The sequence below is a fragment of the Engystomops pustulosus genome, chromosome 3 (assembly GCF_040894005.1).
Source record: "Engystomops pustulosus chromosome 3, aEngPut4.maternal, whole genome shotgun sequence".
Taxonomy (NCBI): Eukaryota; Metazoa; Chordata; class Amphibia; order Anura; family Leptodactylidae; genus Engystomops; species Engystomops pustulosus.
The window spans coordinates 1,450,452-1,471,127 of NC_092413.1; positions in this window are offsets into that span (position 1 = coordinate 1,450,452).

Genomic DNA, 20,676 nt, shown 5'->3' on the forward strand with positions numbered 1-20,676 from the left:
AGGTACTACCTGATCACTACAGCGCCTCCTACTGGGATAGATGTGTCTATAGGTAATACCTGATCACTACAGCGCCTCCTACTGGGATAGATGTGTCTATAGGTGATACCTGATCACTACAGCGCCCCCTACTGGGATAGATGTGTCTATAGGTAATACCTGATCACTACAGCGCCCCCTACTGGGATAGATGTGTCTATAGGTAATACCTGATCACTACAGCGCCTCCCACTGGGATAGATGTGTCTATAGGTAATACCTGATCACTACAGCGCCTCCTACTGGGATAGATGTGTCTATAGGTAATACCTGATCACTACAGCGCCTCCTACTGGGATAGAGCTGTCTATAGGTAATACCTGATCACTACAGCGCCCCCTACTGGGATAGATGTGTCTATAGGTAATACCTGATCACTACAGCGCCTCCTACTGGGATAGATGTGTCTGTAGGTACTACCTGATCACTACAGCGCCTCCTACTGGGATAGATGTGTCTATAGGTAATACCTGATCACTACAGCGCCTCCTACTGGGAAAGATGTGTCTATAGGTACTACCTGATCACTACAGCGCCTCCTACTGGGATAGATGTGTCTATAGGTAATACCTGATCACTACAGCGCCTCCTACTGGGATAGATGTGTCTATAGGTAATACATGATCACTACAGCGCCCCCTACTGGGATAGATGTATCTATAGGTAATACCTGATCACTACAACGCCTCCTACTGGGATAGATGTGTCTATAGGTACCTCCTTATCACTACAGCGCCTCCTACAGGGATAGATGTGTCTAAAGGTACTACCTGATCACTACAGCGCCTCCTACTGGGATAGATGTATCTATAGGTAATACCTGATCACTACAGCGCCTCCAACTGGGATAGATGTGCCTATAGGTAATACCTGATCACTACAGCGCCTCCTACTGGGATATATGTGTCTATAGGTACTACCTGATCACTACAGCGCCTCCTACTGGGATAGATGTGTCTATAGGTACTACCTGATCACTACAGCGCCCCCTACTGGGATATATGTGTCTATAGGTACTACCTGATCACTACAGCGCCTCCTACTGGGATAGATGTGTCGATAGGTACTACCTGATCACTACAGCGCCCCCTACTGGGATAGATGTGTCTATAGATACTACCTGATCACTACAGCGCCTCCTACTGGGATAGATGTGTCTATAGGTAATACCTGATCACTACAGCGCCTCCTACTGGGATAGATGTGCCTATAGGTACTACCTGATCACTACAGCGCCCCCTACTGGGATAGATGTGTCTATAGATACTACCTGATCACTACAGCGCCTCCTACTGGGATAGATGTGTCTATAGGTAATACCTGATCACTACAGCGCCTCCTACTGGGATAGATGTGCCTATAGGTACTACCTGATCACTACAGCGCCTCCTACTGGGATAGATGTGTCTATAGGTAATACCTGATCATTACAGTGCCTCCTACTGGGATAGATGTGTCTATAGGTACTACCTGATCACTACAGCGCCTCCTACTGGGATAGATGTGTCTATAGGTACTACCTGATCACTACAGCGCCTCCTACTGGGATAGATGTGTCTATAGGTGATACCTGATCACTACAGCGCCTCCTACTGGGATAGATGTGTCTATAGGTACCTGCTTATCACTACAGCACCTCTACTGGGATAGAAGTGTCGATAGGTAATACCTGATCACTACAGCGCCTCCTACTGGGATAGATGTGTCTATAGGTAATACCGGATCACTACAGCGCCTCCTACTGGGATAGATGTGTCTATAGGTAATACCTGATCACTACAGCGCCTCCTACTGGGATAGATGTGTCTATAGGTAATACCTGATCACTACAGCGCCTCCTACTAGGATAGAAGTGTCTATAGGTACTACCTGATCACTACAGCGTCTCCTATTGGGATAGATGTGTCTATAGGTAATACCTGATCACTACAGCGCCTCCTACTAGGATAGATGTGTCTATTGGTACTACCTGATCACTACAGGGCCTCCTACTGGGATAGATGTGTCTATAGGTACTACCTGATCACTACAGCGCCTCCTACTGGGATAGATGTGTCTATAGGTACTACCTGATCCCTACAGCGCCTCCTACTGGGATAGATGTGTCTATAGGTACCTCCTTATCACTACAGCACCTCCTACTGGGATAGAAGTGTCTATAGGTAATACCTGATCACTACAGCGCCTCCTACTGGGATAGATGTGTCTATAGGTACTACCTGATCACTACAGCGCCTCCTACTGGGATAGATGTGTCTATAGGTAATACCTGATCACTACAGCGCCTCCTACTGGGATAGATGTGTCTATAGGTACTACCTGATCCCTACAGCGCCTCCTACTGGGATAGATGTGTCTATAGGTACTACCTGATCACTACAGCGCCTCCTACTGGGATAGATGTATCTATAGGTAATACCTGATCACTACAGCGCCTCCTACTGGGATAGATGTGTCTATAGATACTACCTGATCACTACAGCGTCTCCTACTGGGATAGATGTGTCTATAGATACTACCTGATCACTACAGCGCCTCCTACTGGGATAGATGTGTCTATAGATACTACCTGATCACTACAGCGTCTCCTACTGGGATAGATGTGTCTATAGATACTACCTGATCACTACAGCGCCTCCTACTGGGATAGATGTATCTATAGGTACTACCTGATCACTACAGCGCCTCCTACTGGGATAGATGTGTCTATAGATACTACCTGATCACTACAGCGTCTCCTACTGGGATAGATGTGTCTATAGATACTACCTGATCACTACAGCGCCTCCTACTGGGATAGATGTGTCTATAGGTACTACCTGATCACTACAGCGCCTCCTACTGGGATAGATGTGTCTATAGGTAATACCTGATCACTACAGCGCCCCCTACTGGGATAGATGTGTCTATAGATACTACCTGATCACTACAGCGCCTCCTACTGGGATAGATGTGTCTATAGGTACTACCTGATCACTACAGCGCCTCCTACTGGGATAGATGTGTCTATAGGTGATACCTGATCACTACAGCGCCTCCTACTGGGATAGATGTGTCTATAGGTACCTGCTTATCACTACAGCACCTTCTACTGGGATAGAAGTGTCGATAGGTACTACCTGATCACTACAGCGCCTCCTACTGGGATAGATGTGTCTATAGGTAATACCGGATCACTACAGCGCCTCCTACTGGGATAGATGTGTCTATAGGTACCTGCTTATCACTACAGCACCTACTACTGGGATAGAAGTGTCTATAGGTACTACCTGATCACTACAGCGTCTCCTACTGGGATAGATGTGTCTATAGGTAATACCTGATCACTACAGCGCCTCCTACTAGGATAGATGTGTCTATAGGTACCTCCTTATCACTACAGCACCTCCTACTGGGATAGAAGTGTCTATAGGTACTACCTGATCACTACAGCGTCTCCTTCTGGGATAGATGTGTCTATAGATAATACCTGATCACTACAGCGCCTCCTACTAGGATAGATGTGTCTATAGGTAATACCTGATCACTACAGCGCCTCCTACTGGGATAGATGTGTCTATAGGTAATACCTGATCACTACAGCGCCTCCTACTGGGATAGATGTATCTATAGGTACCTCCTGATCACTACAGCTCCTCCTACTGGGATAGATGTGTCTATAGGTAATACCTGATCACTACAGCGCCTCCTACTGGGATAGATGTATCTATAGGTACCTCCTGATCACTACAGCGCCTCCTACTGGGATAGATGTGTCTATAGATAATACCTGATCACTACAGCGCCTCCTACTGGGATAGATGTGTCTATAGGTAATACCTGATCACTACAGCGCCTCCTACTGGGATAGATGTGTCTATAGGTAATACCTGATCACTACAGCGCCTCCTACTGGGATAGATGTGCCTATAGGTACCTCCTGATCACTACAGCGCCTCCTACTGGGATAGATGTATCTATAGGTAATACCTGATCACTACAACGCCTCCTACTGGGATAGATGTGTCTATAGGTACTACCTGATCACTACAGCGTCTCCTACTGGGATAGATGTGTCTATAGGTAATACCTGATCACTACAGCGCCCCCTACTGGGATAGATGTGTCTATAGGTAATACCTGATCACTACAGCGCCTCCTACTGGGATAGATGTGTCTATAGGTAATACCTGATCACTACAGCGCCTCCTACTTGGATAGATGTGCCTATAGGTACTACCTGATCACTACAGCGCCTCCTACTGGGATAGATGTGTCTATAGGTAATACCTGATCACTACAGCGCCTCCTACTGGGATAGATGTGTCTATAGGTACCCCCTTATCACCACAGCACCTCCTACTGGGATAGATGTGTCTATAGGTACCTCCTGATTACTACAGCGCCTCCCACTGGGATAGATGTGTCTATAGGTAATACCTGATCACTACAGCGCCTCCTACTGGGATAGATGTGTCTATAGGTACTACCTGATCACTACAGCGCCTCCTACTGGGATAGATGTGTCTATAGGTACCCCCTTATCACCACAGCACCTCCTACTGGGATAGATGTGTCTATAGGTACCTCCTGATTACTACAGCGCCTCCCACTGGGATAGATGTGTCTATAGGTACTACCTGATCACTACAGCGTCTCCTACTGGGATAGATGTGTCTATAGGTAATACCTGATCACTACAGCGCCTCCTACTGGGATAGATGTGTCTATAGGTGATACCTGATCACTACAGCACCTCCTACTGGGATAGATGTGTCTATAGGTACCTCCTGATTACTACAGCGCCTCCCACTGGGATAGATGTGTCTATAGGTACTACCTGATCACTACAGCGTCTCCTACTGGGATAGATGTGTCTATAGGTAATACCTGATCACTACAGCGCCTCCTACTGGGATAGATGTGTCTATAGGTGATACCTGATCACTACAGCGCCTCCTACTGGGATAGATGTGTCTATAGGTAATACCTGATCACTACAGCGCCTCCTACTGGGATAGATGTGTCTATAGGTAATACCTGATCACTACAGCGCCTCCCACTGGGATAGATGTGTCTATAGGTAATACCTGATCACTACAGCGCCTCCTACTGGGATAAATGTGTCTATAGGTAATACCTGATCACTACAGCGCCTCCTACTGGGATAGAGCTGTCTATAGGTAATACCTGATCACTACAGCGCCTCCCACTGGGATAGATGTGTCTATAGGTAATACCTGATCACTACAGCGCCTCCTACTTGGATAGATGTGCCTATAGGTAATACCTGATCACTACAGCGCCTCCTACTGGGATAGATGTGTCTATAGGTAATACCTGATCACTACAGCGCCTCCTACTGGGATAGATGTGTCTATAGGTAATACCTGATCACTACAGCGCCTCCTACTGGGATAGATGTGTCTATAGGTAATACCTGATCACTACAGCGCCCCCTACTGGGATAGAAGTGTCTATAGGTACTACCTGATCACTACAGCGCCTCCTACTGGGATAGATGTGTCTATAGGTAATACCTGATCACTACAGCGTCTCCTACTGGGATAGATGTGTCTATAGATAATACCTGATCACTACAGCGCCTCCTACTGGGATAGATGTGTCTATAGGTACTACCTGATCACTACAGCGTCTCCTACTGGGATAGATGTGTCTATAGGTAATACCTGATCACTACAGCGCCTCCTACTGGGACAGATGTGTCTATAGGTACCTCCTGATCACTACAGCGCCTCCTACTGGGATAGATGTGTCTATAGGTACTACCTGATCACTACAGCGTCTCCTACTGGGATAGATGTGTCTATAGGTAATACCTGATCACTACAGCGCCTCCTACTGGGATAGATGTGTCTATAGGTACCTCCTGATCACTACAGCGCCTCCTACTGGGATAGATGTGTCTATAGGTACTACCTGATCACTACAGCGCCTCCTACTGGGATAGATGTGTCTATAGGTACTACCTGATCACTACAGCGTCTCCTACTGGGATAGATGTGTCTATAGGTACTACCTGATCACTACAGCGCCTCCTACTGGGATAGATGTGTCTATAGGTACTACCTGATCCCTACAGCGCCTCCTACTGGGATAGATGTGTCTATAGGTACTACCTGATCACTACAGCGCCTCCTACTGGGATAGATGTGTCTATAGGTGATACCTGATCACTACAGCGCCTCCTACTGGGATATATGTGTCTATAGGTAATACCGGATCACTACAGCGCCTCCTACTGGGATAGATGTGTCTATAGGTACCTGCTTATCACTACAGCACCTCCTACTGGGATAGATGTGTCTATAGGTAATACCGGATCACTACAGCGCCTCCTACTGGGATAGATGTGTCTATAGGTACCTGCTTATCAATACAGCACCTCCTAATGGGATAGAAGTGTCTATAGGTACTACCTGATCACTACAGCGCCTCCTACTGGGATAGATGTGTCTATAGATAATACCTGATCACTACAGCGCCCCCTACTGGGATAGATGTGTCTATAGGTAATACCTGATCACTACAGCGCCTCCTACTGGGATAGATGTGTCTATAGGTAATACCTGATCACTACAGCGCCTCCTACTGGGATAGATGTGTCTATAGGTACTACCTGATCACTACAGCGCCTCCTACTGGGATAGATGTGTCTATAGGTACTACCTGATCACTACAGCGTCTCCTACTGGGATAGATGTGTCTATAGGTACTACCTGATCACTACAGCGCCTCCTACTGGGATAGATGTGTCTATAGGTACTACCTGATCCCTACAGCGCCTCCTACTGGGATAGATGTGTCTATAGGTACTACCTGATCAGTACAGCGCCTCCTACTGGGATAGATGTGTCTATAGGTGATACCTGATCACTACAGCGCCTCCTACTGGGATAGATGTGTCTATAGGTAATACCGGATCACTACAGCGCCTCCTACTGGGATAGATGTGTCTATAGGTACCTGCTTATCACTACAGCACCTCCTACTGGGATAGATGTGTCTATAGGTAATACCGGATCACTACAGCGCCTCCTACTGGGATAGATGTGTCTATAGGTACCTGCTTATCACTACAGCACCTCCTACTGGGATAGAAGTGTCTATAGGTACTACCTGATCACTACAGCGCCTCCTACTGGGATAGATGTGCCTATAGGTACAACCTGATCACTACAGCGCCTCCTACTGGGATAGATGTGTCTTCAGGTAATACCTGATCACTACAGCGCCTCCTACTGGGATAGATGTGCCTATAAGTACTACCTGATCCCTACAATGCCTCCTACTGGGATAGATGTGTCTATAGGTACTACCTGATCACTACAGCGCCTCCTACTGGGATAGATGTGCCTATAGGTACCTCCTGATCACTACAGCGCCTCCTACTGGGATAGATGTGTCTATAGGTACTACCTGATCACTACAGCGCCTCCCACTGGGATAGATGTATCTATAGGTACCTCCTTATCACTACAGCGCCTCCTACTGGGATAGATGTGTCTATAGGTACTACCTGATCATTACAGCGCCTCCTACTGGGATAGATGTGTCTATAGGTACCTCCTGATCACTACAGCGCCTCCTACTGGGATAGATGTGTCTATAGGTACCTCCTGATCCCTATAGCGCCTCCTACTGGGATAGATGTGTCTATAGGTAATACCTGATCACTACAGCGCCTCCTACTGGGATAGATGTGTCTATAGGTAATACCTGATCACTACAGCGCCCCCTACTGGGATAGATGTGTCTATAGGTAATACCTGATCACTACAGCGCCTCCTACTGGGATAGATGTGTCTATAGGTAATACCTGATCACTACAGCGCCTCCTACTGGGATAGATGTGTCTATAGGTAATACATGATCACTACAGCGCCTCCTACTGGGATAGATGTGTCTATAGGTAATACCTGATCACTACAGCGCCTCCTACTGGGATAGATGTGTCTGTAGGTACGACCTGATCACTACAGCGCCTCCTACTGGGATAGATGTGTCTATAGGTACTACCTGATCACTACAGCGCCTCCTACTGGGATAGATGTGTCTATAGGTAATACCTGATCACTACAGCGCCCCCTACTGGGATAGATGTGTCTATAGGTAATACCTGATCACTACAGCGCCTCCTACTGGGATAGATGTGTCTATAGGTACCTCCTTATCACTACAGCGCCTCCTACTGGGATAGATGTGTCTATAGGTAATACCTGATCACTACAGCGCCCCCTACTGGGATAGATGTGTCTATAGGTAATACCTGATCACTACAGCGCCTCCTACTGGGATAGATGTGTCTATAGGTAATACCTGATCACTACAGCGCCTCCTACTTGGATAGATGTGCCTATAGGTAATACCTGATCACTACAGCGCCTCCTACTGGGATAGATGTGTCTATAGGTAATACCTGATCACTACAGCGCCTCCTACTGGGATAGATGTGTCTATAGGTAATACCTGATCACTACAGCGCCTCCTACTAGGATAGATGTGTCTATAGGTACTACCTGATCACTATAGCGCCTCCTACTGGGATATATGTGTCTATAGGTACTACCTGATCCCTACAGAGCCTCCTACTGGGATAGATGTGCCTATAGATACTACCTGATCCCTACAGCGCCTGCTACTGGGATATTTATGCCTATAGGTACCTCCTGATCACTACAGCGCCTCCTACTGGGATAGATGTGCCTATAGGTGCCTCTTGATCCCTACAGCGCCTCCTACTGGGATAGATGTGCCTATAGGTAATACCTGATCACTACAGCGCCTCCTACTGGGATAGATGTGTCTATAGGTAATACCTGATCACTACAGCGCCCCCTACTGGGATAGATGTGTCTATAGGTAATACCTGATCACTACAGCGCCTCCTACTGGGATAGATGTGTCTATAGGTACCTCCTTATCACTACAGCGCCTCCTACTGGGATAGATGTGTCTATAGGTAATACCTGATCACTACAGCGCCCCCTACTGGGATAGATGTGTCTATAGGTAATACCTGATCACTACAGCGCCTCCTACTGGGATAGATGTGTCTATAGGTAATACCTGATCACTACAGCGCCTCCTACTTGGATAGATGTGCCTATAGGTAATACCTGATCACTACAGCGCCTCCTACTGGGATAGATGTGTCTATAGGTAATACCTGATCACTACAGCGCCTCCTACTGGGATAGATGTGTCTATAGGTAATACCTGATCACTACAGCGCCTCCTACTAGGATAGATGTGTCTATAGGTAATACCTGATCACTATAGCGCCTCCTACTGGGATATATGTGTCTATAGGTAATACCTGATCACTACAGCGCCTCCTACTGGGATAGATGTGTCTATAGGTAATACCTGATCACTATAGCGCCTCCTACTGGGATAGATGTGTCTATAGGTACTACCTGATCACTACAGCGCCTCCTACTGGGATAGATGTGCCTATAGGTAATACCTGATCACTACAGCGTCTCCTACTGGGATAGATGTGTCTATAGGTAATACCTGATCACTACAGCGCCTCCTACTGGGATAGATGTATCTATAGGTACCTCCTGATCACTACAGCGCCTCCTACTGGGATAGATGTGCCTATAGGTGCCTCTTGATCCCTACAGCGCCTCCTACTGGGATGGCAGATTCTGAAGCAGATCCTGGACTTCAACTGGAAAAGTGCTTAAATGAACAGCGGTGAAACCTCCTAAATTATCCATATTTTACATCAGAAGTTTTTGGTGTCCATTCGACCCAATTCTGCAGGTATCAGGGTTGGGGCTGAGCCGCAGGGACCGGCAGCTGTTTTTAGCTGCATCTCCATGGTCAGGGCTTCATTAGCACATTACAGCGCAGCGGGGGCAGCGTCACCTCCGACTATTGTTATCTTCTCTCTGCAAACATTTCCAGAAGCCGCCAATAAAGAACAGACACAATGACAGACAATGAGCCCAGAAGAAAAGACTCAACACTTTGAACCCGACCTGAAAGTGCCGAGCGCTGCCTGACAGCCGGCGACGTCTATTCACGAGAGACAGCGGCTTCACTATTATATCCCACAGATATAGAGGACGCGGAGTATATACTGCAGGGCCAGAGGGTGCGTCCTCCTCATCCAATACAGCCAATTATTCTACATCACCGGTCCTCTAGTAATGGCAGGAAGCCGCATCGGACGAGTGCACGTACGGCTTTGTACACACTACACAAATCAAGTTATAACACAGCCGCAGGGATCGGTATTCCCGGCCGGCCGGTAGTACCCCAATACTGACCCCCAACCTCCCCCCAACAGAAACAGCGCCTGCTCAATTACAACTTAAAGGCCAAAATAAAAAAATATTGAGCCCGATGTCAGTAAGATGGACGCCATCCTGAATCATGAGATTGGGATTATCCCCCTCCAGCTGCCTGAGCCCAATCACTACCCCAAAATGAGGCGTCACTAACCTGACCGTTCTGGCTTCACCGTGCACCTAGTGCGCTCCATCGCCCGGGCCCCTGCCACACCACACGTGGGACTATCTGCGCCCAAGGGGCAGAGCTGATCTAGACCAGGGCAGAGTAGGGCTAGACCAGGGCAGAGCAGAGCTAGACCAGGACAGAGCAGATCTAGACCTGGGCAGAGCAGATCTAGACCAGGGCAGAGCAGGACTAGACCAGGGCAGAGCAGATCTAGACCAGGGCAGATCAGATCTAGACCAGGACAGAGCAGATCTAGACCTGGGCAGAGCAGATCTAGACAAGGGCAGAGTAGGACTAGACCAGGGCAGATCAGATCTAGACCAGGGCAGAGCAGAGCTAGACCAGGGCAGAGCAGATCTAGACCAGGGCAGAGTAGGACTAGACCAGGGCAGAGCAGATCTAGACCAGGGCAGAGCAGATCTAGACCAGGGCAGATCAGATCTAGACCAGGGCAGAGTAGGACTAGACCAGGGCAGGGCAGATCTAGACCAGGGCAGAGCAGAGCTAGACCAGGGCAGAGCAGATCTAGACCAGGGCAGAGTAGGACTAGACCAGGGCAGAGCAGAGCTAGACCAGGGCAGAGCAGAGCTAGACCAGGGCAGAGCAGAGCTAGACCAGGGCAGAGCAGATCTAGACCAGGGCAGAGCAGAGCTAGACCAGGGAAGAGCAGAGCTAGACCAGGGCAGAGTAGGGCTAGACCAGGGCAGAGCAGAGCTAGACCAGGACAGAGCAGATCTAGACCTGGGCAGAGCAGATCTAGACCAGGGCAGAGCAGGACTAGACCAGGGCAGAGCAGATCTAGACCAGGGCAGAACAGAGCTAGACCAGGACAGAGCAGATCTAGACCTGGGCAGAGCAGATCTAGACAAGGGCAGAGTAGGACTAGACCAGGGCAGATCAGATCTAGACCAGGGCAGAGCAGAGCTAGACCAGGGCAGAGCAGATCTAGACCAGGGCAGAGTAGGACTAGACCAGGGCAGAGCAGATCTAGACCAGGGCAGAGCAGATCTAGACCAGGGCAGATCAGATCTAGACCAGGGCAGAGTAGGACTAGACCAGGGCAGGGCAGATCTAGACCAGGGCAGAGCAGAGCTAGACCAGGGCAGAGCAGATCTAGACCAGGGCAGAGTAGGACTAGACCAGGGCAGAGCAGAGCTAGACCAGGGCAGAGCAGAGCTAGACCAGGGCAGAGCAGAGCTAGACCAGGGCAGAGCAGAGCTAGACCAGGGCACAGTAGATCTAGACCAGGGCAGACCAGATCTAGACCAGGGCAGAGTAGGACTAGACCAGGGCAGATCAGATCTAGACCAGGGCAGAGTAGGACTAGACCAGTTCAGAGCAGATTTAGACCAGGGCAGAGCAGATCTAGACCAGGGCAGAGTAGGACTAGACCAGGGCAGAGCAGATCTAGACCAGGGCAGAGCAGATCTAGACCAGTTCAGAGCAGATTTAGACCAGGGCAGAGCAGAGCTAGACCAGGGCAGAGTAGATCTAGACCAGGGCAGAGCAGATCTAGACCAGGGCAGAGTAGGACTAGACCAGGACAGAGCAGATCTAGACCAGGGCAGAGCAGGACTAGACCAGGGCAGAGCAGATCTAGACCAGGGCAGAGTAGGACTAGACCAGGACAGAGCAGATCTAGACCAGGGCAGAGCAGATCTAGACCAGGGCAGAGTAGGACTAGACCAGGGCAGAGCAGATCTAGACCAGGGCAGAGCAGGACTAGACCAGGGCAGAGTAGGACTAGACCAGGGCAGAGCAGATCTAGACCAGGGCAGAGTAGGACTAGACCAGGACAGAGCAGATCTAGACCAGGACAGAGCAGATCTAGACAAGGGCAGAGCAGATCTAGACCAGGGCAGAGTAGGACTAGACCAGGGCAGAGCAGATCTAGACCAGGGCAGAGTAGGACTAGACCAGTGATGGGTAGATCTAGACCAGTGCAAGGTAGGAGATGATCCTCCATCTCCCTTCTTCTTGGCTTCTACATCCCGTGCTCACACCCGGAGATGACACTTATTTCTCGATCTGCTTGTACATACGTTTGGTTTCGGTGTTATCTCTTTGATTTAGTGAGCTCCATATTGATCATGTGAGTCACCGATCTGATAGTGACCTCCTCTCTCCATTAATCGCTTCCATGTTTCCTTTCGCTCTCTTTTACTTCTGGACCGGGCTCGTGGTTCTGATTACTTGTGTCTCTCTTATGTGTCGCCTTCATTACTATTCCCTGTGGAAGTAAAAGGCTTCACAGCACGGAGCACAATCGTGGAGGAGATCAGCGCCGGATCAGCCGCTTCCTTTATGATTGCTCTTTGTGACAAGGCATAAAAGGAACATCGGAGCAATAGATTCGCCTTTGTAAGTCTCTCTTATCTCCGGAGATTTGACTCTGTACATAGCTGAGATGGGAAATCTAATTACCAGCAATGGGCTCTGACCAGAGAAGACGCGCGGCCTCACCGATCCCGAAGCCTCGTCCGGGCGCTCGGCGCTTCCTATTCTTTGTCTTTCTGTGACCCAGTAAGATAAAACACAACCATCATGTAGCGCTAGAGTGTCCACGGAACAGCAATCCGAGCACCAACACATCTCCGACATACGAAGGGTCAACAGACACCAGCAGAAGAGCTTTCCGCACCTCTTCTACTCACCTCTTCTACTCACCTGTTCTACTCACCTCTTCTACTTACCTCTTCTACTGGCCGGACACGACCACTTATTTTACTCGCAGGATGAGCAGATTTTCAAGACAATGTTATTTTTTGTATTGCAAAATCCTAAAATTGTCTTTCTGAGGCCCCGGGGGTTTGGAATCAGGTTGAAATCTATAACATATACATAGCGTTTGGTCAATGATTTCTGTATAAACCTCATGCACATCCCATCCTTACACCCTGGTGAGTGGGGGTCTTAGTGCTTGGGGCTGTACATTGTGTCATACATTGGGGCTCATCATTTTCTGTCAGGCGGCCGCTGTGCAGGATTTATTTCTCTTATCGGCGGCTATAGTGCCCCAGGGGCAAGTCAGACTACCCTTTCCAAAGGATCCAAGTTGACCATATTCAGATGCCCAAGTCAGGAAGATATGAATATGCCTTAGTAGCTGTGGACATGTTCTCAGGATGGCCAGAAGCCTACCCAGTTGTCAACATGACTGCCAAGCTCACAGCCAAGAAACTGATTACTGAGATTGCCTGTAGATTTGGAGTACCTCAGGTAATAGAAAGTGACCAAGGACAAATCTACACTGAACTATGGGAGATGCTAGGAGCCAACATAGGACTCCACACGCCGTATCATCCTCAAAGCTCCGGGAAAGTTGAAAGGATGAATGGGACTTTGAAGAACAAACTGCTCAAGATGACACAAGAAAACCTAAGGAATGGCCAGAACTCTTGCCCATTGCCCTGTACCATGTCAGACACACCCCTCAAGCCAAACACGGTCTCACTCCCTATGAGTTTCTGTTTGGGTCACCTCCTAAGTTGTCAGAAGTTAGGGAGCAGCAATTAGCTGAGGGGATGGATAAAGTTGTTAAGTTTGTTGTCCGTCTGTCTAGAGAACTGTCTAACACACACTCTGCAGTCTCTGCTTCTATTCCTGAATCCACAGGTGACACGGTCCACGACTTCCAACCAGGTGACAAGGTGTATGTAAAGAAGTACATCCGGAAGAACTGTCTAGACCCGAGGTTTGATGGTCCATACACTGTGGTTCTTGTCACCTCCACTGCGGTTAAACTTGAGGGGAAAACCACCTGGACGCACGCCTCCCACTGCAGAAGAGACCCAGCCTCACCATGAGGAAACATATCCTTTCTGTATACGTGATGTTCTTTAGCTCGTGCCACATTGGTTCAGGATTAACCACATTATGGGTTAATATGCCCCAAAATAAACCACGATCGCCCAATCCCCCATCCATGGAGCTAATTTAGGGAAAGATGGGAGGGCTCCATGAGTGTAAGTTAGCGTAGTGCAAGCGGGAGGTGAGGTCTTGCTGAAAGGGCAGGCCTTGCCCCACCCCGACCTATCCCCACTCATGGACAACCTCGAAGGTACGTTAGAGGAAAAATGTAGTATTTAGGGGGGATTGTGAAGGGGAATATCTGTACAAGAGCTTTATACTTTTATATAGCTGGCAAATACTAAAGTTTTTCCTCCTCAGCAATATGCTCAGATATGTTACTTAAGATGGCGCCGGCATCCACACAGCCAACACCCTATATCCAGGAAAAGAACAACATTCCTGATTCCAAGAAGGCTTCATCCCTCATATCGAAACTCAACGCCCAGGACATTATCTGTCCAGATACTGGAACTGACCAACCAGGGAACATCGGATGCAAGACACATTTGCTTAACCCTTCCCCACTATGATGTATAACCACACCTTTCTCTCTTTTGTATAAAATCTACTAACACGGAAATAAAGTCTAATCTTTCTGTCATGAAAGCTGGAGTGCGGAGCTTGTTTAAGATTAAAACTGAATAATCTTATCTCAGATTTTATCTTGAAAATGTGCACACTTGCTCTATCTGATTAGAGGTGACTGACTGGACCGGTTAATTGTCGATTACGACCCTAACAGTGCCCCAGGGGCAGCCTTGGAGGACCGGGGGGTTTTCTGAACAACTGAATGTCCTGCTGGCCGGAGGACACATGGTGGTGACATAAAACACATCAGGGCCGAGTCCTTGTGGATGTGATCCGAGTCCTTCTGCTTGTGATCCGAGTCCTTGTTGATGTGATCCGAGTCCTTGTGGATGTGATCCGGGTCCTTCTGGATGTGACCCGATTTCCTCCGCTTGTGATCCGAGTCCTTGTGGATGTGATCCGAGTCCTTGTGGATGTGATCCGAGTCCTTGTGGATGTGATCCAAGTCCTTGTGGATGTGATCCGAGTCCTTGTGGATGTGATCCGAGTCCTTGTGGATGTGATCCAAGTCCTTGTGGATGTGATCCGAGTCCTTGTGGATGTGATCCGAGTCCTTGTGGATGTGATCCGAGTCCTTGTGGATGTGATCCGAGTCCTTCTGGATGTGATCCGAGTCCTTCCGCTTGTGATCCGAGTCCTTGTTGATGTGATCCGGGTCCTTCTGGATGTGATCCGATTTCCTCCGCTTGTGATCCGAGTCCTTGTGGATGTGATCCGAGTCCTTGTGGATGTGATCCGAGTCCTTGTGGATGTGATCCAAGTCCTTGTGGATGTGATCCGAGTCCTTGTGGATGTGATCCAAGTCCTTGTGGATGTGATCCGAGTCCTTGTGGATGTGATCCAAGTCCTTGTGGATGTGATCCAAGTCCTTGTGGATGTGATCCGAGTCCTTGTGGATGTGATCCAAGTCCTTGTGGATGTGATCCAAGTCCTTGTGGATGTGATCCGAGTCCTTGTGGATGTGATCCAAGTCCTTGTGGATGTGATCCAAGTCCTTGTGGATGTGATCCGAGTCCTTGTGGATGTGATCCAAGTCCTTGTGGATGTGATCCGAGTCCTTGTGGATGTGATCCAAGTCCTTGTGGATGTGATCCGAGTCCTTGTGGATGTGATCCAAGTCCTTGTGGATGTGATCCGAGTCCTTGTGGATGTGATCCAAGTCCTTGTGGATGTGATCCAAGTCCTTGTGGATGTGATCCGAGTCCTTGTGGATGTGATCCGAGTACTTGTGGATGTGATCCGAGTCCTTGTGGATGTGATCCAAGTCCTTGTGGATGTGATCCGAGTCCTTGTGGATGTGATCCAAGTCCTTGTGGATGTGATCCGAGTCCTTCTGGATGTGATTCAAGGCCTTGTGGATGTGATCTGAGTCCTTGTGGATGTGATCTGAGTCCTTGTGGATGTGATCTGAGTCCTTGTGGATGTGATCCGAGTCCTTGTGGATGTGATCCAAGTCCTTGTGGATGTGATCCAAGTCCTTGTGGATGTGATCCGAGTCCTTGTGGATGTGATCCGAGTCCTTGTGGATGTGATCCAAGTCCTTGTGGATGTGATCCGAGTCCTTGTGGATGTGATCCGAGTCCTTGTGGATGTGATCCAAGTCCTTGTGGATGTGATCTGAGTCCTTCTGGATGTGATCCAAGTCCTTGTGGATGTGATCTGAGTCCTTGTGGATGTGATCTGAGTCCTTCTGGATGTGATCCAAGTCCTTGTGGATGTGATCCAAGTCCTTGTGGATGTGATCCGAGTCCTTGTGGATGTGATCCGAGTCCTTGTGGATGTGATCCGAGTCCTTGTGGATGTGATCCAAGTCCTTGTGGATGTGATCCGAGTCCTTGTGGATGTGATCCGAGTCCTTGTGGATGTGATCTGAGTCCTTGTGGATGTGATCTGAGTCCTTGTGGATGTGATCTGAGTCCTTATGGATGTGATCCGAGTCCTTGTGGATGTGATCTGAGTCCTTGTGGATGTGATCCGAGTCCTTCCTCTTGTGATCCGGTCCTTGTGGATGAGAGGTCGTATCGCATTGTAAGGCGATTATTAGTATTTTTAATCTGGGCTTTTTTAGGTGCATTTAGTGGACCTTCGACGGCTTTATGGCTTTATAGGTCGGGTCGGCATCTATGAGACTGGTGGGGGCCCCGATCTCCATCCAGCCTGGGGCCCCTAGTAGCTTTCATCTAAGAGGGAGTAAACTATATAAAGCAGTAGGACACCTCCGGGGATTGTTTTGCCTGTTTCTGGTAGATTATTCCCCATTCAGACACTTGACCACAAAGGCTGACAATCTACTTGTCGTTGAAGGGTTATGGCAGCAGGAGCCTCCTGTGAGGGCTGTAATACTGCGACCTCCAGTATCGGGGCGCCTCGCCCTGTTGGGGTGACACGTCCATGTTGTATTGCAGATCCTCCGCGTCCTGTTGTTGAGGACGCACGTCATTAGCCGGAGATGTCTGTGTCGGGGGGGATCGTCCCGCTGACCTCATCCGTCACTGCAGAATCCTCTGTGATGCACATTTCACTGAGATCTGGGGCCCCTGCCTCAGAAGAACATGAGCCGCCCCCATCCGAGACCACCCACGTGATGGAGCCCCTCATACCTCGTCCCAGATGTCTCCACCGTGATCCTCCTGTGCCCCTCCACTCTCCCTCTCCATGTGTCCTACCAGGGGGCGGAGGTATAGAGAAGCAGCGCCCCCACCTGTCCACAGCTCGCGTCTGGTATTACAGCGAGTAGCAATGCCCCAAATGTGATTGTGCAATACAATGGTAACAAACCCTCAGCTGAGAGAAGTATGAGGTCAGTGTGCACCCCGCGGAGGGGGGGGGGGCGGCAGCAGCAGTGTAACCTTGTGCACCCAGCGGAGGGGGGGGGGCAGCAGCAGCAGTGTAACCTTGTGCACCCCGCGGAGGAGGGGGGGGGGCGGCAGCAGCAGTGTAACCTTGTGCACCCAGCGGAGGGGGGGGGGGGCAGCAGCAGCAGTGTAACCTTGTGCACCCAGCGGAGGGGGGGGGGCGGCAGCAGCAGCAGTGTGACCTTGTGCACCCCGCGGAGGGGGGGGGCGGCAGCAGCAGTGTGACCTTGTGCACCCCGCGGAGGGGGGGGGGGCGGCAGCAGCAGTGTAACCTTGTGCACCCCGCGGAGGGGGGGGGGCGGCAGCAGCAGTGTAACCTTGTGCACCCCGCGGGGGGCGGCAGCAGCAGCAGTGTGACCTTGTGGACCCCGCGGGGGGCAGCGGCAGCAGCAGTGTGACCTTGTGCACCCCGCGGGGGGCAGCAGCAGCAGTGTGACCTTGTGGACCCCGCGGGGGGCAGCAGCAGCAGCAGTGTGACCTTGTGGACCCCGCGGGGGGCAGCAGCAGCAGCAGTGTGACCTTGTGCACCCCGCGGGGGGAGGCAGAAGCAGCAGTGTGACCTTGTGCACCCCGCGGGGGGAGGCAGAAGCAGCAGTGTGACCTTGTGCACCCCGCGGGGGGCGGCAGCAGCAGTGTGACCTTGTGCACCCCGCGGGGGGCGGCAGCAGCAGTGTGACCTTGTGCACCCCGCGGGGGGCAGCAGCAGTGTGACCTTGTGCACCCCGCGGGGGGAGGCAGAAGCAGCAGTGTGACCTTGTGCACCCCGCGGGGGGCGGCAGCAGCAGTGTGACCTTGTGCACCCCGCGGGGGGCAGCAGCAGCAGCAGTGTGACCTTGTGCACCCCGCGGGGGGCAGCAGCAGTGTGACCTTGTGCACCCCGCGGGGGGAGGCAGAAGCAGCAGTGTGACCTTGTGCACCCCGCGGGGGGCGGCAGCAGCAGTGTGACCTTGTGCACCCCGCGGGGGGCAGCAGCAGCAGCAGTGTGACCTTGTGCACCCCGCGGGGGGCAGCAGCAGTGTGACCTTGTGCACCCCGCGGGGGGAGGCAGAAGCAGCAGTGTGACCTTGTGCACCCCGCGGGGGGCGGCAGCAGCAGTGTGACCTTGTGCACCCCGCGGGGGGAGGCAGAAGCAGCAGTGTGACCTTGTGCACCCCGCGGGGGGCGGCAGCAGCAGTGTGACCTTGTGCACCCCGCGGGGGGCGGCAGCAGCAGTGTGACCTTGTGCACCCCGCGGGGGGCAGCAGCAGTGTGACCTTGTGCACCCCGCGGGGGGAGGCAGAAGCAGCAGTGTGACCTTGTGCACCCCGCGGGGGGCGGCAGCAGCAGTGTGACCTTGTGCACCCCGCGGGGGGCAGCAGCAGCAGCAGTGTGACCTTGTGCACCCCGCGGGGGGCAGCAGCAGTGTGACCTTGTGCACCCCGCGGGGGGAGGCAGAAGCAGCAGTGTGACCTTGTGCACCCCGCGGGGGGCGGCAGCAGCAGTGTGACCTTGTGCACCCCGCGGGGGGCAGCAGCAGCAGCAGTGTGACCTTGTGCACCCCGCGGGGGGCAGCAGCAGTGTGACCTTGTGCACCCCGCGGGGGGAGGCAGAAGCAGCAGTGTGACCTTGTGCACCCCGCGGGGGGCGGCAGCAGCAGTGTGACCTTGTGCACCCCGCGGGGGGCGGCAGCAGCAGTGTGACCTTGTGCACCCCGCGGGGGGCGGCAGCAGCAGTGTGACCTTGTGCAGGTGAATTATGCAGCACAGAACATGATGAGATCCGCCGCTCCAGCAGAATATACAAGCAGCCGTCTCATCCTCAGCTCAGCAGGGACGTCCCAGAGCGCAACGCAGATATAATCACCAGCAAAATACAGGGAGGGAGGAAACACCAAACATGTACAAAACACAGAGGAACGAGGCGCAGGAGGTCAGAAAAACCTACCCATCAGGAGGTCAACCAGGAGAAGCCCAGGAGCCCCCAAATGCCTCCCTGTCTCTCCCTGTAAATGATGTAGGTGCAGATAGTGCTGCCTCCCTGTCTCTCCCTGTAAATGATACTTGTGCAGATAGTACTGCCTCCCTGTCTCTCCCTGTAAATGATGTAGGTGCAGATAATACTGCCTCCCTGTCTCTCCATGTAAATGATGGAGGTACAGATAGCACTGCCTCCCTGTCTCTCCCTGTAAATGATATAGGTACAGATAGTACTGCCTCCCTGTCTCTCTATGTAAATGATGGAGGTGCAGATAGTACTGCTTCCCTTTCTCTCCATGTAAATTATGTAGGTACAGATAGTACTGCCTCCCTGTCTCTCCCTGTAAATGATATAGGTACAAATAGTACTGCTTCCCTTTCTCTCCCTGTAAATGATGTAGGTACAGATAGTACTGCCTCCCTGTCTCTCCCTGTAAATGATGGAGGTACAGATAGTACTGTCTCCCTGTCTCTCCCGGTAAATGATGTAGGTGCAGATAATACTGCCTCCCTGTCTCTCCCGGTAAATGATGTAGGTACAGATAGTACTGCCTCCCTTTTTCTCCCTGTAAATGATGTAGGTACAGATAGTGCTGCCTCCCTGTCTCTCCCTGTAAATGATGTAGGTACAGATAGTACTGCTTCCCTGTCTCTCCCTGTAAATGATGGAGGTACAGATAGTACTGCCTCCCTGTCTCTCCCTGTAAATGATGGAGGTACAGATAGTACTGCCTCCCTGTCTCTCCCTGTAAATGATGGAGGTACAGATAGTACTGCCTCCCTGTCTCTCCCTGTAAATGATATAGGTACAGATAGTACTGCCTCCCTGTCTCTCTCTGTAAATGATGTAGGTACAGATAGTACTGCTTCCCTGTCTCTCCCTGTAAATGATGGAGGTACAGATAGTACTGCCT